Source organism: Tursiops truncatus, chromosome 20, assembly GCF_011762595.2.
Source record: "Tursiops truncatus isolate mTurTru1 chromosome 20, mTurTru1.mat.Y, whole genome shotgun sequence".
NCBI lineage: Eukaryota > Metazoa > Chordata > Mammalia > Artiodactyla > Delphinidae > Tursiops > Tursiops truncatus.
In genome coordinates this window covers 21,280,148-21,307,603 of record NC_047053.1, presented here as the reverse complement: position 1 = coordinate 21,307,603, position 27,456 = coordinate 21,280,148, and positions in this window count along the sequence as shown.

Sequence of the window (27,456 nt, the reverse complement as noted above, 5' to 3'; positions counted from 1 at the left end):
CCAGGGATTTGCATGGCAGGAAACAAGGTGACCCTGGGGTGGAAGGCTTGAAAGGCAGTCTGTCCCAGACCCAGGGGATCCTCAATTCCTGCCAGAAATAAGCCTAAATTTCCCCCTAAAAAGACTGGTAGGTATCAGACACGGTCCAGTCAGGAGACCCAAACCATACCATTTATTTGTAAAAGAGAAAATTTACTATAAAAACTGTTAACTATATAATTGGAAATGACAAAAAGGAATTCTAAGGTATCATGGAAGTAGCAACTGCAGAAGGAGCCACAACCCCTCATGACTGAGAGAAGAGGAAAGAGATTGGGTGACTGGGGTGGGTTCAACCACAACATCCTGACTAACAAATCTTCCCACCTATGAACTGGATGCCCTGTCACTCACCTGTAAAATTATTCTCACCCTCTTAGGACCCATAGTTAATCTCTCTGTCTCTGTCTCTTGGTCTCTGTGCATCTCTCTGTCTCTGTCTCTCTCTGTCTCTGACTTCCTTTGCATCTACACTTAAATGCACTCAGGTCTACTTAATCTTTAAAAATCCTCCCTTCTACAATTCTCCTCTATAGATTCCCTTTCTCCTCTGGACGTCCTCAAGCCTCTTAAAAGAGTTGTCTATGGTTCTCACCTCCCATTTAATCCTCAACACATTCAATATTCCTACCATTCATCTAACATGGCTCTTGCAAAGTCTCTTCTCAGGGGAAACCTTTCATCCTTTCAATGATCATAGCTACCCTTCACAGAGCTACATTTGTTGCCTGGTTTTCTCCACTAGACTATACGCTTCCTGAAGGCAGGGACTTTCTATCTTGTTCACATCAGAATCTTTAGCACATAGTATAGTGCATGACCCATAGTGAATGGTCAATTATTGACTGTTGAAAAAAATGTTTAGAGTGATTTCTTTAAATCATGAATCTCATCACTTGGTGAAAAGTCATTAGAATTTATATTATTCCCTTGAAGTTTTATACTCATTTACATTCTCATCATTGTGTGTATCTAACTAATTTTAATATATCACCATATTTTGCCATTTTTCATGCTAGTGTTGAATGTATTAGATCTTAGCCCTGAATGATTTCACTAAAAGTAAGTTTAATAAAAGCAAGCTGCAAATTGGTAAGGGCCACTTGTATGAAACTCTTTATTTGGTCACTAATTGTGTCTTAAATGATATAGCTACTGCATTTAAATAAAGAGTTCTCAACTCCCTGACTTTTCAGGAACTTCAATTAAACCTGTTTGCCAGCTGGTTCCCTTGAGAAGCCTCAGGGACTGAGCAGAGAGTCTGTGTGATTAATGCAGAGGTGTCATTCTAAGTCAAGGCAGATGCCAAGGACCAGATCTTAAAATGTAGCAAACATTTTTCCTTTTTTTTTTTTGCACATATAATTGACCTAAAACATTTTTAGTTGCATGTGCATAAAATAGTGATTCGATATTTCTATGCAAAATGTTCACCACGATAAGTCTAGTTACCATCTGTCACCATACAAAAAAATCACATTATTATTGACTATATTCCTGATGCTGTATATTTCAACTCCATGACTCATTTATTTTGTAACTGTAAGTTTGTGTCTTTTAATCTCCCTTACCTATTTCACTCATCCCCCACACACACCTTCCCCTCTGGCAACCACCGGTTTGATCTCTGCATCTATGACTCTGTTTCTGTTTTGTTATGTTTATTAATTTGTTTTGTTTTAGATTCCACATATAAAAGAAAACATACTGTATTTGTCTTTCTCTGTGTGGCTTTCTCTCTCTGACAAATGGCAAGATTTCATTCTTTTTATGGCTGAGTAACATATCACACCTTCTTTATCCATTCATGAATCAATGGACACTTAGATTGCTTCTACCTCTTGGCTATTGTGAATAATGCTGCAATGAACACAGGAATGCATATATCTATTGGAATTAGTGTTTTTGTTTTCTTCAGAAGAATACCCAGAAGTGGAATTGCTGGATCATATGGTAGTCCTATTTTTAATTTTTTGAGGAACCTCCATAATGTTTTCCATGGTGGCTGCACCAATTTACATTCCCACCAACCCTGCATGAGGGTTCCCTTTTCTCTGTACCCCCACCAACACTTGCTTTTGTTCGTTGGTTGGTTTCTTTTGCCATACCGCTAGGCTTGCAGGATCTTAATTCCCCAACCAGTAATTGAACCCGGGCTATTGACATTAAAAGCACGGAGTCCAGGCTTCCCTGGTGGCTCAGTGGTTGAGAGTCCGCCTGCCGATGCAGGGGACATGAGTTCGTGCCCCGGTCTGGGAAGATCCCACATGCCGCAGAGTGGCTGGGCCCGTGAGCCATGGCCGCTGAGCCTGCGCGTCCGGCTCCGCAACGGGAGAGGCCACATCAGTGAGAGGCCCTCGTACTGCAAAAAAAAAAAAAAAAGGACAGAGTCCTAATCACTGGACCGCCAGGGAATTCCCAACACTTGTTATTTCTTGTCTCTTTGATAATAGCCATTCTGACAGGTGTGAGGTGATATCTCATTCTGGTTATCATTTGCATTTCCCTGATGATTAATGATGTAGGGCATCTTTTTATGTGTCTGTTAGCCATCTGTATGTCTTCTTTGTAAAAAAAAATCTATTCAGGTCCTCTGCCCATTTTTTAATCGAGTTTATTTCGTTGATATTGATTGTACGAGTTCTTTGTGCATTTTGGATATTAACCCCTTGTCAGATGTATCGTTTGCAAATATCTTCTCCTGTTTAGTAGGTGGCCTTTTTGTTTCCTTGATAGTTTTTTTTTTGCCATGCAAATACTCTTTAGTTTGATGTAGTCCAGTTTTATTGAGATATAAGTGATATACAGCACTGTACAAGTTTAAGGTATACAGCATAATGATTTGGCTTACATATATCATGAATAATAACCACAATAATTTAGAAAACATCCATCATTTCATATAGAAACTACATTAAAGAAATAGAAAAAAAAATTTCATGCTGATGAGAACCTTAGGATTTACTCTCAACAGCTTTTATTTATAACACACAGCAGTGTTAATTATATTTATCATGCTGTACATTACATCCCTATTACTTATTTACCTTATAACTGGAAGTTTGACATTTTGACTACCCTCATCCAATCTCCACTCCCCACATCCCTCGCCTCTGGTAAACACAGATCTAATCTATTTTTCTGGAGTTTGTTTGTTTTTGAAGTATAATTTACCTATAACACTTTGTTAGTTCCTGGTACAACACATAATGTTTTGATGTTTCTATGCATTTATTTCAAAATGATCACCATGATAAGTCAAGTGACCACCTGTCACCATACAAAGCTATTACATAATTATTGGCTATTTACCCCACACTGTACATTTCATAGCCATAACTCGTTTATTCTGTAACTGAAAGCTTGCACCTCTTAGTCTCCGTCACCTGTTTCTCTCCTTCTCATATTCTGCTCTCCCCTGGCAACCACCTGTTTACTCCTGTATCTGTTTCTGCTTTGTTATGTTTGTTCATTTGTTTGGTTTTCTAACATTCAACATATAAGTGAAATCATACTTCTTTGTCTTTGTCTAACTTATTTCACTTAGCATAATACCCTACGGGTTCATCCATGTTGTCACAAATGACAAGATGTCTTTCTTTTTTATGGCTGAGCAATATTCTGTTATATAAACGTATCACATGATCTTTATCCATTTATCTATTTCTGGGCACTGAGTTTGCTTCCATACCATGGCTATTGTAAATAATGCTGCAATGAACATACTAGTGCATATATCTTTTTGAGATAGTGATTTCATTTTCTTCAGATAAGTACCCAAGCATGGATTACTGGATCATACAGTAGTTCTCTCTTTTAATTTTTCAAAGAATTTCCATACTGTTTTCCATAATGGCTGAACCAATTTACATTCCCACCAACAGTGCACAAGTGTTCCTTTATCTCCACATCCTCATCAACACTCATTATTTGTTGTCTTTTGATAATAGAGCCATTCTGATTAGTGTAAGGTGATATCTCTTTGTGGTTTTGTTTGGCATTTCCCTGATTATTCATAATAATGTTGAGCATATATTCATGTATCTGTTGGCCATTGGTATGTCTTCTTTGGAGAAAAGTCTATTCAGGTTCTCTGCCCATTTTTTTCTTGCATAGAGTATTTTATTTTATTTTTAATTAATTTTTATTGGAGTACAGCTGCTTTACAATGTTGTGTTAGTTTCTACTGTACAACAAAGAGAATCAGCTATATGTATACATATATCCCCTCTTTTTCTTGGATTTCTCTCCCATTTAGGTCATCACAGAGCATTGAGTTCCCTGAGCTATACAGTAAGTTCTTACTATTCATCTATTTTAGACATAATATCAATAGTGTATATATGTCAAACTCAATCTCCCAGTTCTTTCTCCCCTTCCCCCCTTGGTGTCCATATGTTTGTTCTCTATGTGTACCCATTTTTTAATTGGGTCATTCATTTTTTTGATATTGAGTTGTAGGAGGTTTTTTTTTTAATATTATGGATTTTAACCCATCGTCAGATACACCATTTCCAAATATTTTCTGTCATTTAGTAGGTGACATTTTCATTTTGCTGATAGTTTCCTTCACTGTGTGTAACTTTTTATTTTGATGTAGTCCCATTTGTTTATTTATGCTTTTGTTACCTTTGCCTGAGAAGACATATACAAAAAATAAGATTACTAAAACTGATGTCAAAGAGCATACTGCCTATATTTTCTTCTATGTCTTTTATAGCTTCTGGTCTTACATTTAACTCTTTAATCAATTTTGATCTTATTTTTGTATATGATATGAGAAAGCAGTCCATTTTTATTCTTTTGCATGTAACAGTCCAGTTTTCCCATCACCATTTATTTAAGAGGCTGTCTTTTCCCCATTATGTATATCTTTCCTCCTTTGCCATGGATTAATTGATCATATAAACATGAGTTTATTTCTGGGCTCTTGATTCTGTTCCATTGATCTATGTGTCTGTTTTTGCACCATACCACACTATTTTGATTATTGTAACTTTGTAGAATAGTTTGAAGTCAGGGAGTTTGATAGTTTTGGTTTTGTTCTTTCTCAAGATTGCTTGGACATTTGAGGTGTTTTGTGTTCCCACACAAATATCAGAACTATTTGTTCTAGTTCTGTGAAAAATTCTATTTATTTTATTCATTTTGCTGCAACTGTAAATGGGATTGTCTTCTTAATTTCTCTTCTGATAGCTCCTCATTAATGTATAGAAATGCAACAGATTTCTGTATATTAGCTTCATATCCTGCAACTTTACTGAATTCATTTATCTGAAAATATTGAAGCTTTCCTTCTTCCTTTCCAGTTTGGATTCCTTTTATTTCTTTTTCTTGTCTGATTGCTGTGGCTAGGAAATCCAAAATCATGTTGAATAAAGGGGGCAAGAATGTACATCCTTGTCTTCTTCCTGATCTTAGAGGAAATGCTTTCAGCTTTTCACCACTGACTATGATGTTAGTTGTGGCCTTATCATATATGACCTTTATTATGTTGAGGTATGTTCCCTTTATACCAACTTCGTTGAAGCTTTTTATCATAAATGGATGTTGAACTTTGTCAAAAGTTTCTTCTGTATCTATTCAGAAGGTCATACGATTTTTATTCTTCAATTTATTAATATGTATATCACATTGATTGATATTGAATGATCCTCCTATACCTGGGATAAATCCCACTTGATTATGATGTATGACCCTTTTCATATATTGTTGACTTTGGTTTGCTAATAGATTGTTGAGGTCTTTGCATCTATGTTCATCAGTGATATTGGCCTGTAATTTTATTTTTTTGTGATATCTTTGGTTTTGTATCAGGGTGATGCTGGCCTCATAGAATGAGTTCAGGAGCATTCTGTACTCTGCAAATTTTTGGAATAGTTTGAGAAGGATAGGTATTAACTGTTCTTTAAATGTTTGGTAGAATTCACCTGTGAAGCCATCTGGTCCTGAACTTTTGTTTATTGGGAGACTTTTTTAAAATTACTGATTCAACTTCATTAATTGTAATTGGTGTTCATATTTTCTATTTCTTGCTGGTTCAGTGTTGGGAGGTTGTATGTTTGTAGGAATATTTCTTCTAGGTTGTCCATTTTATTGGTGTATAAATATTTGTAGGAATGTCTTATGACCCTTTGTATTTATATGGTATCAGTTGTAACTTCTCTTCCATTTCTTAGTTTGGATGGAATATATATATATGGTCTAACTGGTGTGATGTGTCATTTAAGGCCAGTGTTTCCTTATTGATTTTCTGTCTAGATGATCTGTCCATTGATGGAGGTGGGGTTATAGTCCCCTACTATTATTGTGTCTGTCAATTTCTCCCTTTATGTCTGTTAATATTTGCTTTATGTATTTAGATGCTCCTATGTTGGTTACATATATACTTACAATTATATATTCTTCTTGGAACAGTCCCTTTATCATTATATAATCTCCTTCTTTGTCCCTTTTCATGGTCTTTGTTTTATAGTCTGTTTTTTCCAAAGAAAGACAAATACTGTATGTTGTCACTTATATGTGGAATCTAAAAAATAAAACAAGTGAATGAATATAAGAAAACAGAAACAGACTCACTGATATATAGAACAAACTAGTAGTTACCAATGAGGAGAGGGAATGGGGAAGGGTGATATATGGGAAGAGGATTAAGAGTTACAAACTACTACTTAAAAAATAAATAACCAGGCTTCCCTGGTGGTGCAGTGGGTAAGAATCCTCCTGCCAATGCAGGGGACATGGTTTCAAGCTCTGGTCCAGGAAGATCCCACATGCCACAGAGCAACTAAGTCCTTGTGCCACAACTACTGAGCCTGTGCTCTAGAGCCTGTGAGCCACAACTACTGAGGCCGTGTGCCACAACTACTGAAGCATGTGCACCTAGAGCCTGTGCTCTGCAACAAGAGAAGCCACTGCAGTGAGAAGCCTGTGTACCACAATGAAAAGTAACCCCCACTCACCACAACTAGAGAAAGCCTGCGTGCAGCAACAAAGACCCAATGCAGCCAAAAATAAATAAATACATAAATAAATAAATACATAAACTTATAAAAACTAAAACTAAATAAATAAATAACCAATGGAACAGGATAGAAAGTCCAGAGATAAACCCACACACCTATGGTCACCTAATCTATGACAAAGGAGACAAGACTATACAATGGAGAAAAGACAGCCTCTTCAATAAGTAGTGCTGGGAAAACTGGACAGCTACATGTAAAAGAATGAAATTAGAACACTCCCTAGCACCACACACAAAAATAAACTCAAAATGGATTAAAGACCTAAATGTAAGACCAGATACTATAAAACTCTTAGAGTAAGACATAGGCAGAACACGGTCTGACATAAATCACAGCAAGATCCTTTTTGATCCACCTCTGAGAGTAATGAAAATAAAAATAAACAAATGTGACCTAATGAAACTTAAAACCTTTTGCACAGCAAAGGAAACCATCAACAAAACGAAAAGGAAACCCACAGAATGGGAGAAAATATTTGCAAACAAAGTGATCCATCTGGGATTAATCTTCAAAATATACAAACAGCTCATGAAGCTCAATATCAAAAAAAAAAACAAAAACAACCCAATCTAAAAAATGGGTGGAAGATCTAAATAGACATTTTTCCAAAAAAGACATACAGATGACCAAAAAGCACATGAAAAGATGCTCAACATCACTAATCATTAGAGAAATGCAAATCAAAACTACAATGAGGTATCACCTCATACCGGTTAGAATGGCCATTATCAAAAACTCTACAAACAATAAATGCTGGAGAGAGTGCGGAGAAAACACTGTTGGTAGGAATGCAAACTAGTACAACCACTATGGAGGTTCCTTAAAAACTAAAAATAAAGCTACCATATTATGCAGCAATCCCACTCCTGGGCATATATCCAGAGAAAACCATAATTTGAAAGGATACATGCACCCCAATGTTCATTGCAGCACTACTTACAAAAACCAGGACATGGAATCAACCTAAATGTCCATTGACGGAGGAATGGATAAAGAAGATGTGGTACCTATATACAATGGAATATTACTCAGCCAGAAAAAAAGAATGAAATAATGTCATTTGCAGCAACATGGATGGACTTAGAGATTGCCATACAGAGTTAAGTAAGTCAGACAGGGAAAGACAAATATCATATGATATCACTTATATGTGGAATCTAAAAGAAGAACCTATTTACAAAACAGAAATTGAGTCACAGATGTAGAAAAAAAACGTATGGTTACCAAGGGGGAAAATGGGGGGGAGGGATAAATTGGGAGATTGGGATTGACATATACACACTACTATATATAAAACAGGTAACAAATAAGGACCTGCTGTATAGCACTGGAAACTTTCTATTCAATGCTCTGTAATGGCCTATATAGGAACAGAATCTACAAAAGAGTGGATAGATGTATATGTATAACTGACTCACTTTGCTGTACAGCAGAAACTAACACAACATTGTAAATCAACTATACTCCAATAAAAAATTAATTTAAAAAATTTAAAATAAAAAAATAAATTTTACAAATTTAAATAGGTAAATAAGCTACAAGTATATATTGTACAGCACAGGGAATATAACCAATATTTTATAACTTTAACTGGGGTATAATCTATAAAATTTTGAATCACTGTGTTGTACACCTGAAATTAATATATTTTAAAACAACTATACCTCAATTTTAAAATAAATAAATAAATAAAATTTAATAAATAAATAAATACATAAATAAAGTCTATTTTGTCTGTTATAAGTATTGCAACCCCAGCTTTCTTTTCATTTCCATCTATATGTAATACCTTTTTCCATCCCCTCAGTTTGTTTGTGTGGGTCTTTAGATCTGAAGTGAGTCTCTTATAGGCAGTATATATGAATATGTATGTGTGTGAGTGTGTGTGTGTGTGTGTGTATGTATATGAGTCTTTTTTTTTTTTTTTTTGCCCATTCATCCACTCTATGTTTTTCCATTGGAGTATTTAGTCCATTTAAAGTAATTATTGATAGGTATATAATTGTTGCAATTTTGTTAATTGTATTCAGGTTATTTTTGTAGTTCTTTTTTGTTCCTTTATTCTTTTGTTCTCTTCCCTTGTGATTTGATAACTATATTTAGTGTTATGTTTGGATTCCTTTCTTTTTTTAGTGTTGTGGTTACCATGGGGCTTATATATAGCTATATATATATATATTTTTTTAACTTTATGTTGATGATCTCTTAAGTTCAAATGTATTCTAACATTACTGCATTTTTACTCCCACCACCACATTTAATGTTTTTGATATCACATTTTACATTTTTTTTGTTTTGTGTATCCCTTAACTACTTATTGTGGATACAGGTGATTTTACTACTTTTGTCTTTTAACTTTCTGACTAGTTTTACAAGTAGCTGATCTACTATTTTTACTTTATATTTGCCTTTACCAATGAGATATTTCCTTTGGTAAATTTTACATTTCTAGTTATGTTTTTTTGTTTTCTACTTCAAGAAGTCCCTTTAATGTCTCTTGTAAAACCAGTTTAGTGGTGCTGAACTTTTGCTTGTCTGTAAAACTCTTGATCTCTCCTTCAAATCTGAATGGTAGCATGGCAGGGTAGAGTATTCTTGGTTGTAGGGTTTTTCTTTTTATCACTTTAAATATATTGTGTCATTCCCTTCTGACCTACAGAGTTTCTGCTGAAAAGTGAGATATAGTCTTATCAGAGTTCCCTTGTTTGTAACTAGTTGCTTTTCCCTTGCTGCTTTTCAGATTCTCTCTTTATTTTTAATTTTTGCCATTTTAATTACAATATGTCTTGTTGTGGTCCTCTTTGGATTGATCGTGTTTGAGACTCTGTGCTTCATGGACCTGGATGTCTATTTCATTTCCTAAGTTAAGAAATTTTTCAGGTATTATGTCATCAAATAAGTTCTCTGCTCCTTTCTCTCTCTTCTCCTATGAGACCCCTATAATGCAAATGATAGTATGCTTGATGTTGTCCCAGAGGTCTCTTAAACTGTCCTCATTTTTTAAAATTCTTTTTTCTTTAAATTCAACTTGGGTGATTTCCACTAGTCTGTGCTTCAGTTCACTGATCTGTTCCTCTGTATCATCTATACTACCGTTGATTCCACCAGAGCTCTTCTTTGTATTTTCTCTTTGTTAAACTTCCCACTGTGTTCATGCATTCTTCTTCCAAGTTCATTGAGCATCTTTATGATCATATCCTTTAACTCTTTATCAAGTAGATTGCTTATCTCCACTTCATTTAGTTTTCCTCCTAAGGTTTTATATTATTCCTTCATTTGAAACATAGTCCTCTGTTGCCTCATTTTGCCTAACTCTCTGTTTTAATTTCTAAGTATTAAGTAGGTCATTTACATTTCCCAATCTCAGAGAAGTGGCCTCATGTAGAAAACATCCTATGGGGCCCAGGAGCACAATCTGCTTTGGTCACCAGAGCTATATGTTTTAGGGGTGCTCCCCATGTGGGCTGTGTGGGCTCTTCTGTTATGGCAGGGCCAGCTACTTGGGCATAACCAGGACATGAAATCAACCTAAATGTCCATTGACAGAGGATTGGATAAAGAAGATGTGGTACCTATATATGATGGAATATTACTCGGCCAGAAAAAAAGAATGAAATAATGGTAGATGGGGCTGACCCACAGCCCAGTTTGCTGCCAGGCACTGCCTCATGCTGAGGCTGTCAGCTGCTGGTGGGCTGGGCCAAGTCCCAGGATGGCTGACTCATGGGGCCCTGAAGTAGTTAAGCCTCCAGCACTAGTAGGCTAGAGGGAGAACTCCCAAATGGTACTTGTAGCACCCATGTCCTCGTGGTAGAATGAGCTCCCTAAATGGTTCCAACTAGCATCTGTATTCCTATGGGGAGTCCCAGTTGCCTCCTCCCTCTCCATGAGGCTCTCCAAGACTAGCAAGTGGGTCTGATCCTGACTCCTTGTAAATTACTGCCTCTTCTGGGACTTGGAGCGTGTGAGATTTTGCATGCCCTTTAAGATTAGATTCTATTTCCTACTGCCTTCTGGCTCTCACATACGCAAGCCCCACTGACCTTCAAGGCCTGACCTTCTGGGGGCTTGTCTAACCATTACAGGACCCCTATGCTGGGGAGCCTGATGTGTGGCTCAAGTCTCTTGCTCCTTGGGGAGAACCACTGTAATTGTGATTATCCTCTTGTTTGTTGGTCACCTACCTGGGGTGTGGGTCTTGACTATACCACATCTCTGCCCCTCCTACTCATCATGTGGTTCCTTCTTTATATCTTTAGCTATGGTAAATCTTTTCTGCTAGTCTTCAATTTTTTCTCATCAATAGTTGCTCTGTAAGTAGTTGCAATTTTGCTGTGGGAGATGTGTCTTCCTGCTCCACCATCTTGGCCACTCCCCAGTACAGGAAAACTTGGTTCCCTCTGAGACCATAGTCTTGTTGACCATGCCTGACAAAGAGTTCAGCTTCTCTTTTCCCCTGAATTTCATGCAAACATAAATGGGAAGTGGAGATGTTTATGTAACACCTTGATTTCTATCATTAATCATAAGCATGAGCAGCAGCCTCTTGACTGGCAATTTTAAAATTCATTATGTTCTAAGTCAAGAATGACATCAGCATGATCCCAGTTTTGATATATAAGGTGATGACAACCCTGACTGATGCCCACTTTTAGCTTCTCATTTTTGAAAGCCTAAATGTGTCCTTTCTCCTTCCAGATACAGTAAATTCACATTGGCTTAGGAGATACCTTACCAAGTAAGATGTCAAACTTTATCTAAAGGATTTCTCTTTAGGACAGTGGATGTTGCCATTGGCTCAGCTGACTGCTCTGACTATGCAGAATTCTTCAGTGTTACTGAGGCTAGGATCACCTTCTCAGTAGTTGTGGCTTTTATTCTAGGGAAGCTTAAAAATAGACAGAAACCAATCTGGTTTCCATTCACTAGAGGGGCTCTGTCACATTCTTAGCGCCAAAGGATCTGAAAGGAAAGTTAATACAGTCCCTAGTCCTCTCTCAAATGTGCACATTTGTTGATCAAGACTACAGTTGCTTAGCTCCATAATGGCCACCATCCTGTGGTCATTCTTTCCTCCCTGTACACATATGCCACCCTTCTATCAAGAAGCAAAGCCCATTTGTGGGTGCAGAAATAAATGGAAAATGCTTCCCCTGGCATTGGCTTATAGGCAAAGCTTTCCTTGAGTCCTCCAGACTGATGTGAGCTTCCTCCTTTTGGTACCCATGGCACTTTATACATTTCTCCATGACAGCACTTACCTTATTATACATAACTGTTCTATACCCATCAGATTTTGAGGCCCTTGAGAGTTTCAAGTACAAGGTCTATCAGGTAGTGAGCAGCATATCACAACGATTAACCCCAAGACATTCATTACCAGGTTCAAATCCTGACTCTACCACTTAGTTAGATGTGTGACTTTGGGTAGTTTCTTAACTTCTCTGATTCTTAGTTTCTTTACCTGAAAAAGGAGGTAAAGATGTCTATCTCATAGTGTTGTGTGAGCATTAAAATGAGATAATGTGTGTAAATCACTCAGCACAGGGCCTGACAGAACAAAGCTTTCAATAATTGGTAGTTATTATTATTATTAGGCACTCAGCAAATGTTATATAACAAATGAAAACACTTCTAAATTCTCACCTGCTCTACTAAGATAGCTCCTTCTCTTATTCCTCTTCTGTAATCACCTTCGATCAATAGCTCTCTACCTTAGCTGCACAGTATAATTACCAAGAGAGCTTTAAAGTATCTGATGCCCAGGCTGGCTTCCCAGTCAATGAAATCAGAATATCTGGGGGTGGGACCAATGCATCAGGAGCTTATATAGTCTCCAGGCGATTCTACCATGGGGCCAAGGTTCAGAACCACTCCTCTAAACAGGGGCGCTTCTTAAGGACCAGCCCTTTGTCCTCTGCTCTTCCTGCTCTGCATGTTCTCCCTGTAGGATCCCCTCCCCACTCACTGCTTCACAGCTGTCCCCTAGGCTGGTGTCTCTCAGGACTCAACTTCCTAAGTTCTCTCCCTAGCTCCAAACATGCATTTCCTTATGCTGCTTGGCCCTTTCATCTGGATATCTCACAGAGCTCTCAATCAACAAATCCAAAACAGAAGTCTCTTTCATCCCAACCCTCCATCTACCCTCTTCCTGGGTATCCCATCTCAGTTAAGGACAGGAGTAGCTTCCCAAATGCTCAAGCTGAAAATCACAAAATCTTATTTTCTCCTTACTTATTCTCCCTTCAGACCACAAAATCAGTCATGCAAACTTCTCAGGTTCATCTTCACATTGACTGCATTATCCCAACTTTTTGCTCAAATTGCCTAGGCCCTAAATCAAACCCCAAATGCCTCTTGCTCAGACTATTATAGGGATCTCCCATCTAGTCTGTCCTCTCATAAATCTTTCCATACCTCCTGCAAGATATCTCTAAAACACAGCTCTGGTCAAGTCACTTCTCTGCTTTAACATATCATGGCTTCCCATTGTCCTCAATCCAACTCCTTGCCTGGGCTCAGAGCATTCTGAGATTTGAAACCAGCTGTCTTTCTTATCTCCCACCTAACCCCATCTGCAGCTTGCTCTCCACTCATGGCTTACTGCTCATTACCACGAAAACATACCCTCATGCTCTGCACTATGGCCTTTTTGACCTTTGTTCAAGCTTAAGTTTCTATTTAAGCCTCCCTCTCTCTCTCTCTCTCTCTCTCTATCTATCTACCTATCTCTCTCTCTCTCTTTCTCCTCTTTCCTCATTCTCAAATTTCATCCTTCTTCAGAATTAATGCATCACTCATACCTCCAAAAAGAGTTCCATCTTCCTGGGTCAGCCATAAGGCCTCAGCTAGTTTACCTATTCCTGGGTCTCCTCCAATGATAGCCTTGAAGTGGAAAATTCCAAGGAAAACTCCATGATCCTCACTCCTTCATTCTATCCTCCACTGCCCAGACTAGGGTAATTGAGCCCTTTGAGGGTCCATTGTCCCAAACCTAAAGGATGGCAACTGGTAACCCCTCTCCCTTGTTAGCTTCCATGATTGAATATAGGGTTTCCAAGCCACTGGATTACTATTTTGATGCTGAGAGATTTATTACCTGTTATGCATGAGATTAAGAACACAGATTCTGGAGCTAGGGTGCTTCTTAGGTTTGACTCCTGGCTCTGCCACTTATCTCCAGTAAGAACTTAAATAAGTTATTTAACTTCTTTGCTTCAGCTTTTTCATTTGTAATAGAAATAATAATAGTACTGACTTACAGAGTTGTCATGAGAATTAAATGACAATATTATAAGATCTTTAGAAAACTATCTGACACATGGTAAGCATTGTGTAAGGGCTTGTTAAATAAATAAGGAATCTTAGTATGTGTTATCCAGCTATTTAGTAGAATGTAAACTCTCTCAGGGAAAAAATAATTTCTATTTGTCTGGAACAGAGTAAGTGTTCAAAACATATATGAGTGCTGATAGCTGCTAGAAAGTGGAAATTGGTATATTCCTGGAGGATTGTTGGATAATATGTATCAAAATTTTTAATATAACTGCTCTTTGATCCAGTAATTCCACCTCTCAGAATATTTTCTATAGATATAATTAAAAAATGTGAAAAGATGCATGTATGAAGATATTCGCTGTATATGGTATGAAAAATATGGAAACAACCTTAATGTCCTTAATGTCAGTTACATCAGCCATGCAGTATCATGTATCTATTAAAAGATGATGGTGTGTATCTATATTTTGAGGACATGGAAAGATGTGTAAGGTATATTATTAGGTTTCATGTCCATCAACAGAAAAATGAATAAAGAAGATGTGGTACATATATACAATGGAATATTACTCAGCCATTAAAAAGAATGAAATAATGCCATTTGCAGCAACATGGATGGACCTAGAGATTGTCATACTAAGTGAAGTCAGACAGAGAAAGAGAAATATTGCATGATATCCCTTATATGCGTAATCTAAAAAGAAATGATACAAATGAACTTATTTACAAAACAGAAACAGACTCACAGACTTAGAGAATGAACTTTTGGTTACCAGGGGGGAAGGATGGGGTGAAGGGATAGTTAGGGAATATGGGATTGACATGTACACACTGCTATATTTAAAACGGATAACCAACAAGCGCTTACTGTACAGCACAGGGAACTCAGCTCAATGTTACATGGCAGCCTGGATGGGAGGGGAGTTTGGGGGGGAATAGAAATACGTTTATGTATGGCTGAGTCCCTTTGCTGTGCACCTGAAATGATCACAACATTGTTAATTGGCTATACTACAATATAAAAAAGTTTAAAAAATTAAAAATAAATAAAATTTTTAATTTTTTTAAAAATTTGAAAAAGATATTATTAGCTTCCAAAGGCAGGCTACACAACAAATATAGTATGATCTCATTTTTTACATGTACATGTATATGTGTTTACACATGAATAGAAACATCAGGAAGAATACACATCAAATGTTAAAAATTATCACACCTGGGCAATGAGCTTATGAGAGGTTTGTGCCTTTTTTATTTTTAAATAATAAAATGGTACATTTTTAATTAATAAGTTTGTATTGAAATAATACTGGAGTATATGTAGAGAAAAAAGTGAAGGTTCCCTCAACTTACCAATCACTCACATAAAGTAACACTCCCTAGATGTAGCTAAAGCTTGATATGGTCTTCCTGAACTTTTTCTTCCTGACCTTTATCTATGTGCATCCATATAAACTCAGGTATTAGATGAGATTTTTCTAAGCTTTAGGGTTTAAATAAAACTGGCACCAATGCCTATGTCCACATTCTGCAGGGAGTCCAATGCCCTCCCCAAGAGTTCTATGAATCCCTAAAGGTATATGTTCTGCTAACCTCCGCTGACTTTCAATCCCTGCTCCTACCGAATTCTCTGTCTCGTTTATGAATTCCCTTCCCCACCTCTTCTTTCCTCCCCTCACCAATCCTAATGTGCAACAGAGTTCCTTTTTCCTGACTTTGCCCAAAACCATGCCCCAATACCTTATTTTTCCTTAACAATGGTAGTTTTTATAGAAATGTACTATTTGAATAAGTAATTCATTTTCCTTCATTTCATTTATTCACTCACTCATTCAATAAACATTTATTTTGGTTACAAAACACACACACACACACACACACACACACACACACACCCTAAACCATATGTCTAGAAGAATTTACTGAGGGTTTGGTCACAATAGGTAAGGATTTATTTCAAAGAAAAACAACTTGCAGTTTAATACCAAAAATTCTTGAAAATCTTATGTCTCCTTCCCCCAAGCAATGGAAATTTCTTCTCACCATTTTCCTCAGCAGATTCAAGACTCCAGCCAGTTCTCTTAAACTTTCTATACCACACAAGACCCTCCTCATATTTACTTTTGCATATTTGAATACATAACTCTGCTCAATGAAATGTCATGTTCTCTGGGTCTCATCCTTATGGTGAAATACTGGGCACCCCAGAACACATTGTACAACAAAACATCCAGATGTTCCCCCAGATGGTGTCCCGAGGTGGAAGGGCACTGCATTCCAGAGCGCTGATCCATGTGGGCAAAGTCTTCATCTCATACTCCAGGGGTTCTAGAAATGATTCAAGATAAGGATGAATTTCTAACTCTCTCTCTAGAGACATCCATCCTGTTTCATTTCCTTTAGAAAGTCTTCTTCCTACCACTGACATTACATGTTACTTCTGCTGCACAGAAGCCTTGGTTCAGTTGACTGATGTAAGGGGCCCCATATTTAGCTTCAGATCACAGTGTGGTTGGCAGGTATGATTCTACCTTCAAGGGCATCATCTGTCCCACCTTCATCCTCAGATTTATTGTTCACCCCATCTTCCTTCTTTCCTAACAGTTTAGAAAATATCCTTAGGAATATCTCCCAAAAGTCAGAAGGAAGTTACGGAACTCTTTTGACATCAACCTTACAAATTGGGGTTGGGGGCAGGTAACCTGTCAGAGAACCTGGCAGAGAACCAGTATGAAGATCATAAATTTCCCTGGATAAAATCAAGCAAAGGAGGCCCCTGGAAGCTGGTCACAAAAACTCAGCATCTATAGACACAGGATTTCATTAAAAGTTTAAGTCTACTGGGAAGACATGCTTGGACTGATCAAAAATCTCTATCCACCTCTACCTGCCAAGGCACAAAGATTGTTGTAATGTGTGGTTAGACACTCTGCAGATGTCATTACAATTCCTGCAGAGCAGAGGAGTGGAGTTGACAGTAAGTCTCCACGTCCCCACTTAAAAGCCAGCAGCTGAAAAAAAATAAAAATAAAAAAATAAAAATAAAAAAGGGCCTCCCTGGTGGCGCAGTGGTTGAGAGTCAGTCTGCCGATGCAGGGGACACAGGTTCGTGCCCCGGTCTGGGAGGATCCCGCATGCCGCGGAGCGGCTAGGCCCGTGAGCCATGGCCGCTGAGCCTGCGCGTCTGGAGCCTGTGCTCCGCAACGGGAGAGGCCACAACAGTGAGAGGCCCATGTACCACAAAAAATAAATAAATAATAAAAATAAAAAGCCAGCGGCTGCCTCAAAGCTTCAAATGCCTTGGTCCCCGTGGCTGACTGCCTAACAATGTTCAAACAGGTGGTTGGATATGCAAAGGGAAGCACGGACCCAGATGTTAACATTTTGACGATGTACCAACAGAAAGGAGAAAAGATGTCTTTGTATATGTGTGCTGGGAACAGCATGGGAATGCTGAGCTTGCTGCAGAGAGAGGCTCACCCCAGGCTGCATCGAGGTGGGGTGGCTGGGCCTCTGGAGCTCTGTCCCTGACATTCAAGCATCATGGAAGCGGGATAGATTCCTATCTCTGTCAGAAGGATCCTAGCACAGACCTACCCAGAGTCGGCAATCCTGACCACTATTTGGCCACCATTGGAGATGGCTACAAACATGTTAGTTGTGATCAAGAGGTAAATTACCTCCTGGAGCTTAGCAAAGAGAATGTGGCAGATCCAGGAGAGGGCAAAGAATGTTAGCAATCCTGGCGTTGTGGACTCAGAGTCTCCGAACTGTTCCTGAACTGGCTGCAGGCACACTTAGCTATGGAATAGATGCAGTGACAGGAGAGTTTCAAAGGTTCATGCAGTGGAACAGGAAAGTCAGTAAGCAACAAGCTTCAAGCATGAATCCAAAACTTGTTGGCCCCATGTCCTTTCAACCACAGTAGAGCCACCTGTATGATGCTTCAGAATATTTTTTACTCTGTTTTGGGAGGTGTTAAAGGTATTGATACTTCTTAGCATGTCAACAGGTGACCTCACTTCCAACTATAAAGCACTGTAAGGTGGTTAACGAGTAAAATCTATACTACAACACCTGTGCCTGTACCATTCAAATCAACCAATAGGAATTGGGATCTAAGTAGCGCTGGTGCATGTGTTGGACAGGCATGGGCATCACCATTCAATTATATAATCACACTATAGAAGCTGCATTTATTGACATCTTCCTACAGTGCTGGTGTTTTACACAGATAATCTTCACAGAACCCATTGCTCCAAATGAAGAACCTAAAACTCAGAGAGATTAATTAATTTTCCCCAAGTTGCACAGCAAATATGTTAAGGAACTGAGGCTCCAAAAGTCATGCTCTTAACTACTCTCTACAGTGCCCCCAGAGAGAGAACAGAAGGATCTGGCATTTATTGGGTTACTACTATGTGCCAAGAGCTCTTCTACGGGCTGCAGAGGCAGAATTGAAAAGAAATGCTCTCTGCTCTTGAAGAAGCATAAGGTCTTTTGGAGAGAGTTACACAATGCAAATTATAAAGCAGTAATATGAGGTCAGCGGTTTCTCGTTGCTACTCTGGGAGCCCTTCCAGGACTGGTTGTTTGCACACCTCCAGGCCCGTGGCACCCTCTGCTTACGTTCCAAATCACTGCCTGTTCCTGCCTCTGTATCCCCTACTGAGCATATGAGAGATGGTGCCATGGCTTGGTCAGCACCGTGTCCCTGCTTGCAGCACCAAGCCTCACAAATGCAAATGCACCTCAAGTGGAAGATTCATTTATTAAAATGAAAATTAAATACTGAATATCTGTGTTCACTGGCGTGTGAAAACTGATGGGAATTCCCTGGCGGTCCAGTGGTTAGGACTCAGTGCTTTCACTGCTAGGGATCCTGCAAGCTGTGCAGCGCGGCCAAAAAAAAAAAAAAAAAAACTGAGATATTCACACCCTGGAGAAACAGTGCAAAGCAAGGACATGGAGAAGAAGGAGGGTAGAAGAGACAGGCATGGCAGTGCGCAGACCTAGAGCTCCCCCTCACAGGAAACTGGTAAACCATCGTGGAAAGAACACAAGGCAAAAGCCACAGGGCTGGAGTTATGGTTCCATGGGCCTCTAGCAAGATGTGTGGACAGTTGACCAACCTCTAGAACCCCACTTCCACTGTCTCTAAAATGGGACTATCATGCCTGCTCAGCCTACCTCATGAAGCTGTTGTGGGGATCACACAGTCAATGAAAAGACAGAACATTAAGAAGCTCTTTGTAAACTATCAAGAGATATTCAAGGGACTTCCCTGGTGGTCCAGTGGTTAACACTCTGCGCTTCCAATGTAGGGGGCGAGGGTTCGACCCCTGGTTGGGGAACTAAGATCCCACATGCCACATGGTATGGCCAAAAAAGAAAAAAAAAGAGAGCTATTCAGGAGTCAGGGGCTACAATTGTTCCCATGTTTCCCATTGGGTGGGCATGCAGGTCACTAGAGGGCAGCGGGGGAAGTGGCATCTCGGGACTTCCTACCAATCTCCTTCAGTAGCACCCAGATTGTGCTGGTTCCAAGGACACCCCATAGTGCCCTTCCTCCCAGGGTCCTGGACCCCATGGATAAATCAGCAGACTAGAAGCATCTCTTCCTCAAAGAGAGAGACCTGTGCAGGCCCTTACCTGGCCTGGACAATTTAAGCTGAGTTGCACGGGACCCCTCCTTTCCATCCAAAACCCATTCCTGTACCCCTTGACTGAGGCCATGCAGCACAGTGTAAATATCACTCACTTTGCGGGCAGCAAACCTGGGTTCTGGTCTCATGTCTGCCTCACAAAAGCTGTGCTTCCTGGGGCAGGGCACCTCACCTCTTGGAACCCTGTTTACACACCTTGTAAATACAGGATACCAAGATCAGGCTTTCTCAGTCTTGGCATCACTGACACTTTAGGTCAGATGATTCTGTGATGTGGTGGCTGTCCTGTAGCTTGCAAGACACTCAGTGGCATCCCTGGCCTCTACCCACTAGAGGCTAGCAGCCCCACCATTCCCGTGATGACAACCAAAAATGTTTGTAGACATTACCAAAACCACCACCAGTGGAAGACCACTGACCCAATGGTTTCTAAAGCCCTCCAACCTGCTTCAACTTCTCCAGCATAAGCATTTCATGCATTAGACAAAAACCCCTCACATCAATTGTCACCTCCTCTTCAACAACCACAGCCAAAACAAAGGCATTCACATCTATTTTATCTGGGATTTTATAAATTATCTGCATTCTTGTATTTCATTTAAATGGTGGTCAGAGATGGAAATCTTAGCAGAAAGGCCCAAAGGAAAGAGATTTCTGGAATGACCCTAGAGTCAAGCAGATCTTGAATCCTAGCTCTACAGTTTCAGTTTCCTGTCTGTAAGGTAGGATAATACAATTGCACTGGGGGGTTGGCTTGGTGATTAAGTGAGGTAGGTATTGGATGGGTCTGTTGCTGTGTCTCCCCACAGCAGGCTCTCAGTGTGTGGTCACTCCTTCCTGGCTCTCTATATGTGTCACCAGTGAAGAACTCACTGAAGGGAAGCCCCTCTGGCTCTTTGACTGAACTCCTTGTTACAGCCTCCATTTACACCCCATGGCTTTGCTCCATCTTTCTCTCAGCTGTGCAGGTGTGTGGCCAGAACACTAGCCAGTCTTCCCTCTGGCCTCAGCAGCAGATGTCTGGTCCCTGGGCCAGCTTCCCAAGAGGAGCTGCAACCTTCCAAGCTGCAACTTGGGCAGAGCAATGAAGCCCATCTTCACATCCTATCAAGACATCTGGACTAAGTGGGGAAGACTACCAGAAAATTCATTACTTGCTGAAGACAGTCCTCTTGTAACCCTGTTTAACCTCCCTTCCTGCTCGCCCTCCCCAACCTTGAAGTTCGGTAACTTAGTGGGAATGAAATTGAACCAACAGGAAACAGAGCTGCCTGTCTGTTTGCAATAAATACAGTAAGATCTCACTTCAAGAACAAATCCAGGAGCACAGGCTGAGTCATACCTACCGATGAAGCTGCCTCCCTCCCCGACTGCAGTGGCAATGCCTTCCCTGAGACCAGGAGAGGGATGCAGAGAAAGCATAGAGTTCTGCACTGCATGTATTGTACGATGTCAGCCTGTCTGCCCTGCCTTCTCCAGGTCAGAAAACATCAGAGCAGGTAAAGTGCTTCTGGAGGCCTTAGAAAGTTATTTAACTGCTCTATGCCTCAATTCCTCATTTATAAAGTGGTGGTAATAATAGTACCCTATGTTATAAGGATTACATGAGTTAATAGGGACAGTAGCTGGAACATAGTAAGTGCTTATATTAGTGTGCACTGCTGCTGCTGCTGTTGTTGTTCTCAGTCTCTGTTCCTAGTGATTTTGGGCCTCTAGAGACAGATGAGACCTAACACAGCATCACCAACAATCCAAGTTTCCATGATTGCAATCACAATCGGATTCAGTGTTTATTGAGAACTTACTATGAATATTTTTTTAAATCTTTACAGCCATTCAGTGTGGCTGGTATTATTATTATCCCCATGTAATTGACAAAAACATAAAAACAAAAAACTGAGGCTTAAAAAGAGTTAGAAAGTTATCCAAGGACAGGAATAACCAAAGGTGACTCCAGACATCACATTCAATTTGGCTTAGATGTGTTTCATTCCAGAGCCTTAATATCACAAGGTGGCATGACCCATATTTCCCAGAACTCTGGAATTATCTGAAACTAAGGCAAATATTCTCTGCACAAGTTCACATTTAAGAAGTTTAGCAGACACTTTCTCAATATTTACAGATCTATGGTTGCAAATAATAGAAACTGATTTTGTCTAGTGTAAGAAAAAAGGGATTATACTGAAGGAGGTCAGGGGCTCTCAGAATCAACTGGAAGGCTGGGACCCAGGCCTGGACACTACTAGGGCATAGACAGCTCCTAGAAGCAAGAAGTATAGGAAGGTCCTGCTGCATGAGTGGCCACATCCAGATGCCAACTGGAGTGGGCAACACCAGACATTGGCAGTCTTTTCCTATTTGCTCAAGATTCAAATTCCAGGAAAGGAACATCTGGATGGCCTGGTTTGGGTCACATGTCCCTGTGTTTACAGAAGGACAGGACCCCATCAGACTAATATCCCCAGGGAAGAGGTAATTGCCCAAAAAGATTTTGGGGTGCTGTTAGGAATTGGAAATGGATGTCAGGTGGCCAAAAGAACACTCTCCACTACCATGATGCTCCCTAAAGTTTTCACATGGTGGCACTCAAGGAAAAGAATAAGGGACATCCCTGGTGGTGCAGTGGTTAAGAATCTGCCTGCCAATGCAGGGGACACAGGTTCAAGCCTTGGTCCAGAAAGATCCCATGTGCCGCAGAGCGCATGCCGGTGCACCACAACTACTGAGCCTGTGCTCTAGAGCCCGCAAGCCACAACTATTGAGCCCGCGTGCCTAGAGCCTGTGCTCCACGACAAGAGAAGCCACTGCAATAAGAAGTCCGTGCACTGCCATAAAGAGTAACCCCCACTTGCCTCAACTAGTGAAAGCCTGTGCGCAGCAACGAAGACCCAACGCAGCCAATAAATAAATAAATTTATTTTAAAAAAAAAGAAAGAAAGAAAAGAAGTCCTTTGGTGAGGGCTGAGGCAAGTTATCTTGGGTGTAACATAGTTAATAAGAATCATCATTTGCTAGACTTCGAAGGAAACTTGGAATTATCTAATCCACAACCCCTTTTTTTTTTCACAAACAAGGAAACTAAAGATAGTGAATTAGCCCAAATCTCACCACAGATTAGTGGCAGAACCAGGACTCTCCCACCTGAGAGTGGGCACAACCATATATAACAAATCCAGGGACATTATTAACCTGTCAACTCCATGTATTCCCTGTTCACATACTAAGTCAGGGTCATGGAGATAATAAATTAAGTACTGCTCAGCCAAACTTCTGTATAGGGACGAAAACTCATTTCCCCAACTGCCTTCTGAATAATCTCCCGAGAATATTGATGACACTACCAGAAAAATGGCTTAGATGAGAGCAGATTTCCACTGAGAAGGCAGAAAATAATAAATTGTTCTTCCTCCTTTTCAAATGCAAGAGAACTTGCATTTTGCTAAATTAAAATGGAGTACTCTTCAAAACTTTCAAGATCGAAAAAGAAGAAAAGACTGAGATAACTATCACAGATGGGAGCAGGCTAAGGGCCTATGATAACTGAATGCAATGTGGGATCCTGGATTAGATCTTGGAATAGAGAAAGGGCATTAGTGAAAAACCTGGTGAATTCTGAAGTCTATAGTTTTATATATAGTATTAGGCCAAAAGATGTTAATATTAAAGGAAGTTGGGTGAAGGTTATTTAAGAACTCTCTACAACTTTTCTGATAATCCAAAACAAAAAGTTAACTCAAGGGAGGGGGAGTCCTCAGTTCAAATGATGTATCACCCCTTGGTACCAAGCTCAGCATGAGTATAGGGGACCCTTGCATGAAGCACAGTTAAGAGCAAATTTAGCTCAATGTCACTCAGGCCCTCAGCATTCAGAGATACTGGAGTTGACAAGCAACACTAGCAGAAAGCCAGGAGAGGTCAACTGGCCGTCTCTTCCCTGCCATAGCAATTTCTCTCATCCTTGAGAAAAGTAGAAAGCAAATAAACATCGAGCTGGGCCATTTTGTGTGCTAAGCTCCCAGATTTTATAAATTACACACACACACACACACAGAGAGAGAGAGAGAGAGAGAGAGTGCTTTTTAATAAAGGAAAATCTTAACAATTTTAAAGTAGCTTTAAAAAGGGAGCCAAGGGTTCAGGCAAACAAATGGCGGGGAGGGGAGAAAGATGAGCACCAGGTCTCCTCAGGTCACAGGGGACCAGAAACCAATGTGACTGAACAAACAAACTCATTGGAAACCTAGCACGCCCTTGCCAAGCCTCCAGGTCACCATTCCAATGCTCTCTGCCAGGTTGACTCCTGGTAAATAGCAGGACAGCACAGGCTGGCACCCAGCATGGTGAGCAGATTGAGTCTCACACAGGGGCCCATCTGGCTGTACATGTGGACTTGGGACATCATAAAGCCCCACACTCTCGCCAACACCTCCAGCTACATTCTGCAACCACCTCTTGGCTGAGCTCACTGAAAACACTTTCAGCTAAAAAGCAAAGGCAGCAAATGCTCCATGGAACAGTCTTCATGTCCAGGATACATTTCAGAGTCTGTAGGCTTTGACTCTGTTTTTCTTCAATTTGTATGCATCCATTTGTTCATCCAGCAATTTTGCTCTACGGTTCTCAGAATTTCTGTAGATTTGATCCTCTTGACCTTGATAACTAGCCTGCCAAGTTATTCCCATCTTAGGGTTGAAGAAGCTGAGGGTCAATGATGTTAGTGGTTTACTTGTAACTGACAAGTGGCAGAGCTGGAACAAACACAAGTTAAACTTCAAGGCCAACTCTATGTCTCCTACAGCACACTACCAGTGTGAATTGCCTACCAGGTGGAAGGTTCTGGGGGAATATAGGGAATTGTTTTTTTTAATAGTCCCTGTCCTCAAGTCAATGAGCAAAGAGACGAAAAGCTTCTCCTACAATTCAACTGAATAAACACTTATTAATAATTAAGTCTAAGTAAATTAAACTGCAATACAAGGGTTAATGGATTCTTGAAATATAAGAGGCATTTCAAAGGGACATGGTCATTACTTCATTTTTGTAATTGTTAGAAAATGTAAGTTTAAATATGTATATTAAATATTTAAATGTAAACACTAGTAGAATATAAATTCATATTAGAACTTCCAATTCATTGGATAGAAAAAAATGAAAAAGAAAATTTCATCAATTTAACAAATATATTGGGTTGGCCAAAAAGGTCATTCAGGTTTTTCAGTTAAATGTTATGGAAAAACCCAAACGAATTTTTTGGCCAACCCAATAAGTAAAGTGGAAATGAGGAAACAAATAGAAAGTGCCATAGAAAGTATCAATATAAAATTATTAAATGGCAGGAATAAGACCAAACATCTTGAATCCCAAATAAATGTCAAAAGGTTGAATTCTGCTATAGAAAGACAAAGATTCTTAGAATGGGTTTGAAAAACAAAAGTCCAATTATATGTTGTCTTAAAGAAATTAAGCTAAAACAAAATGACACAGTGAAGTTGGAAAATATTAGATGAGCAAATGGATATCAGATAAAAGCAAACAAAAAGAAACAGAGGTAGTACACTTAAAACTAACACAATATTGTAAATCAACTATACTTCAATAAAAAAAAGAAGCAGAGGTAGAAATATTTAGGATTAAAGATAGAATGTTAGGTCAAATTTTTAAATAGTTCAAAGAAGAATATTCTAAGTGACAAAAGGACACTCTTTGAACAAGTTATAAAAGGCATGAAAAATTATGCACTAAACAATAGCTAAGAGCAAAGCTCTTAAAAATGCAAAGATAATTCAATGATAAAAGAAAAGCATAATGAGAGAGTCTAAAACACCTCTCCAATTTTTTTTAATTGAACAGACAAAAAAGGAATAAGTACATAAATTATTTTGACAACATAATTATCAATCTTGATTTAATAGATATATAGAAAGAAACCATGTACACTAAAAGAAAGAATATATTCTTTATGCCCATAGAGCTTGAAAAAACTATGAGCATGTACTTGGCAATAACTGTATGCTTTTTCTTAAAAAGTTAGTATTTTACAGGTCATGTTCATTGACTACACTGTCATAAATTCAGAAGAAAATAATTAAGAGATAGGCAAGCAAAAAAGTAATAGCCACTGAGGTAATCTGTAAATGATCCTTTATTACTTAGGAATTTTTAGCAATTATTAGAAATAAAATGACAGAATTATTTAGAACTAAAAAATGTAGAACCCTTCTTTCCAAACCCTTTGGGATATGACTAAACTTACACTCAGGAAAATTCAGTCTTAAATTATTTTTTATTTAATTATAAGAAAGATTTTTAAATGAATTACACACAAATAATCAATAAGCACATTAAAAATATATTAGTCTTCAGTGAAATTAAAACCATGATGAAATACCACTACATACATGATAAAATTGATAAAGTGACAAAGATAGTAACCAGGACTCTCTGGTAGGAATGTAAAACAGCATAACCAGTCTGCAAAACTGATTGGCAGTTTTTTTTAAAGTTAAACATATATCTACCCTGTAATCCAGAAGTTCCACCACTAGGCATTTATCTGAGATTTAATTAATTAATTCCTAAAAAGAGTTTAGAAAGGTGCCTGGCACACAGTTACTATTATTTCAAAAGAAAGGAGCCAGTGGCTGAGAGGCCAAATTATTTGATAAAGTCAAACCTTCTTGTCCTATGAGAATGTCTTGTATTTTAACGATGTACAATTGTATAGCAGATCAAGTAGTGTGATCACTCTTCTCACCAAGGGATTTCTCTTCTATCTTTTTCTGTGAACAGTAGCAGAAAACAGCTGAACAGCAATAATATCCACTAGGTCCCTTGAGTCAAAAAATAAGGTGTGAACTGTAAATACCCTGCTGCCCATTTCCTCTAATCTCCTTTCTTGAGAAGCAGAGACCATCTGTAGAGCAGAAGATCAATACTAAGGGACACTGGCAAGTCTCCCTGCTCATCTCCGCTCAAAATAACATCTCACCTGTGCTCCTGTTTGCAGATACCCATCCACTGAGAGCAGCACTATGTGGATGAATAACCATGCATGGGGACAACCCTGGTCTGCCTCCCAGCCCTGCAGACACGGGCACCCAGGGGTCCCTTTCCTGATGTGTAGAGCCGAGGTGTTCATATGCAGCTCTCAGAGTGTGCAGAAGTTCAGCTGTGAAACTTCACCAATGCAGCACCAGGAACAGCAGTTTTGGATACTTTTTTTTTTTAATTGAAGTACAGTTGATTTACAATGTTGTGTTAGTTTCTGGTGTACAGCAAAGTGATTCAGTTATATATATATTCTTTTTCAGACTATTTTCCATTATAATATTACAAGATACTGAATATAGTTCCTTGTGCTTTACAATAGGTTCTTGCTGTTTATCTATTTTATATATAATATTTATATATGTTAATCCCAAACTCCTAATTTATCCCTCCCCCGT